The sequence below is a fragment of the Rousettus aegyptiacus genome, unplaced genomic scaffold (genome assembly GCF_014176215.1).
Source record: "Rousettus aegyptiacus isolate mRouAeg1 unplaced genomic scaffold, mRouAeg1.p scaffold_m13_p_1, whole genome shotgun sequence".
Taxonomy (NCBI): Eukaryota; Metazoa; Chordata; class Mammalia; order Chiroptera; family Pteropodidae; genus Rousettus; species Rousettus aegyptiacus.
In genome coordinates, this window is record NW_023416284.1 from 154,798,150 (window position 1) to 154,801,313 (window position 3,164).

The following is a 3,164-nucleotide window of genomic DNA, read 5'->3' on the forward strand; positions in this document are numbered from 1 at the left end:
TGGAATAAATCAGCCATAGATAAACATTGTATTATTTCATTTATATGTGGAATCTAGAGAACAAGATAAATAGATAAACAAAACAGAAATAGATTCACAGATGCTGAGAATTTTTTTTTTCTGCAAAAATATTTATCGTTTCAGTTTGGTCCAAACCATGGGAGAAGGCTCCATGGTGGTTAGAAGGCTGCCTAGTGGTTACTGAGAGAGGCTTAGGTACAAGGCCAACACTGGGAGGATGCAGAGGGGTCCCTCAAAAACCTCTGGACTCCAAAAGCTCCTAGTCATGCTTGAGGGTGAGCCTTTCGAAGAGATACTCACCGAGCCCAGCCTGGTGATCAATCTGCCTTCAGAAGTTAGTCAGATGGTCACCTATCTTCTTGATGAGTTTCACCTCCTCATCTAGGAACTGACTCTCCTGAAAATCACAGAGATGGGGGTCTGCACAGGCAAGAACCCATGGCATTCAGATCCAAAATGTCCTGGTTCAGGTTCTTCTCCATGACTATGAAAGTTTCCATGGCATCCTGAGTTTTGCCCCACTTATCTTAGGAAGGGTTCTGCAGTTCTAGAAGAGGAGGCAGGCGCCACACACTGGTTTTGCATCTTGAAGAGACTCTCAGTGCCCTCATGTTTTTCCTCAGCCAACTTGCAGAAAAAGTGGCCCTCGCCTTCCAGCGCCACATCATCATGGTCAAAATAGAAGCCCAGAGAGAGGTAGGTGCAGGAGGCCCACAAATGTAAGTTGACCAGGAAGTTGACCAAGGCCTCCACCTCCATGGAATAATTCTGACAGATTTGAGAGCTCTTGGTTTTTCAGCAATAAGCAGTTAAGCTCAAAAAACGGTGTTGGCTGGTCTTCAAGGCCAAGGATGGCTGAGAAGGTTCTGAAAGCTGCAAGTGAAAAAGAGATTAGAGGGTGGTCGAAGGCTGGAAAAAGGGGCATCCGTGGGTCTGTTATGTCCAGACACTGTTGAAGCAAGAGACAGATCTGGGGAACCACGAAGGCACTGCCTGTACAGAGAACATTTTGATAGTTGCCAGATGAGGGGAGTGAAGGAATGCATGAAGCGGGGAGGGGACTAATAAATACAAATTGGTAGTTACAAAATAGTCTTGGGTATGTAGAGTATAGCATGGGGAATATAGGCAATACTATTGCAATAACTACATATTGTGTCACATAGGTACTAGATTTATCAGGGTGTTCACTTTGTAAGTTATATAAATGTCTAATCACTGTGTTGTACACCTGAAACTAATACAATATTGTATGTCAACTGTAATTGAAAAATAAACATTTTTAAAAAGAAGAAAATCAAGACTGGTTGTGGAGATGGAGGAGGAGGCATAGAATGTTTCCTTTTCTGATATATTGAAGGTTAGAATCTGATATTTGTTTAACCACTCAATTTGATCAAAAGTAATAATTTTCCATAAGTAGTAAGATTAATCATGGGGTTTCTTTTACATTTTGAAACCTGGCTCAGTAATGATGAAGTAACATTAGCTGAAAAAGTCATTGTTTTGAAATAAAAAATTTTTATGAGGTAATAAGAGATTTATAAGTGAAAAAGGTAATAATAATGATGAAGTGCCAAAAAGATCAATGTCATGATACATGTAACAGCAAAATCTATGAGAATAAATGATTTTGTAATTTAATCTTTTATAAAAAGAAAATAAATGAGAAAACATTTAAATGCTTGTTTAATTTTTATTTGTGGTACGAAACAAGTTCGTTTTAAATTTGTCTTATCCCTCTCTTTTAACGCTATTGGGTGAGAGAAAAGCTTAAAACTAAGGTTCATATAGGACAATCTTTTATTCTGACACATCAAATTATGAGTTAACCACAAATAATAATAATTATAGTTGACATTTATTGAAGGGTTACTATGTGCTAGATGTAATCACATTGAATCCTTACAGAAACCTCATGTGGTTATTATTGTTTTATTGATGATGGAATTGAGACTCAGAGATATTGTTACTTCATCCAGATAAGATAGGAAGTAAATGACAGATAGGAATTAGAGTAAATCTACAACCCATATTCCTGAATTATGTAAATTTTACTCTTCTAAGTAATATCTTTGAATCAATCAACTGTTATAACCAAAAAAAAACAAAAAAAAAAACAAAAACAAAAAACTGAAATCATAAGATTAAAAGAGAAAACATATATATTGTAAAGATAAACATAATAAAAAATGTTTGAATGACCTTGATTATAATGGAAAATTTAAGGATTTTAAGAAAAATTGGGGTCATATCCTGGATATATATATTTTTTCAATTACAGTTAACATTCAATATTATTTTATATTAGTTTCAGATGGAACAGCATACTGGTTTGACTTTTATGTCATTTATGAAGTCATTCCCCTCAATTAATGTAGTACTCTCCTGGCACTGTATAGTTATTACAATATAATTGACTGTATTCCCCATGCTGTACTTTACACCCCCATGACTATTTTGTAACTATCTGTTTGTATTTCTTAATCTCGTCACCATTTGCACCCAGCCCCTTGACCCCCTCCCATTTGGCAACCATCGGTTTATCCTATCTATGGGTCTGTTTCTGGTTTTTTTTTGTTTGTTTATTTTGTTCTTTAGATTTCATATATAAGTCAGATCACATGGCATTTGTCTTTCTCTGTCTAGCTTATTTCACTTAGCATAATAAGAATGGTAAGATTTCATTCTTCTTCTGTGGCCAAGTAATATTCTATTATATATGTGTACCACTTCTTTATCCACTTGTCTCTTGATGAGCACTTACCTGGGCATCAGCTCCACAAATGATAATATATGCATTGAAGGTTGGTAATCATGTAAACAGAACTGTGCAGGCCACAGCATAAAATCTAATTTTATTCCACATGTGATGGGTACCATTAGCGGGTTTCAAATAGGTAGAGTGCCTTGATCTGCCTTACATTTTAAAGACAAGGATTACTCTGACTGCCTTGAGGGGGGAAAAGCTTTAGAAGAGCAAGAGTAGAAGAAAAGAAACCAGTTAGAAGATTATTTTATGGTTAGACCACTCAGGAATAAAAATGGTTTAGACTAGGGTGATAGGAAAATTGGTCATATGTAGAATATATTTTGATGGTGGGGCAAATAAGATTTTCTACTTAAATGCAAATGACATAAAT

The 3,164-nt window shown here is 35.9% G+C and overlaps 1 pseudogene; it reads right to left on the reverse strand.

Annotated features, from left to right (window-relative positions):
• Nucleotides 1–280: 280 nt before the first annotated feature.
• Nucleotides 281–2,904, reverse strand: LOC107515588 (annotated as a pseudogene).
• Nucleotides 2,905–3,164: the final 260 nt, after the last annotated feature.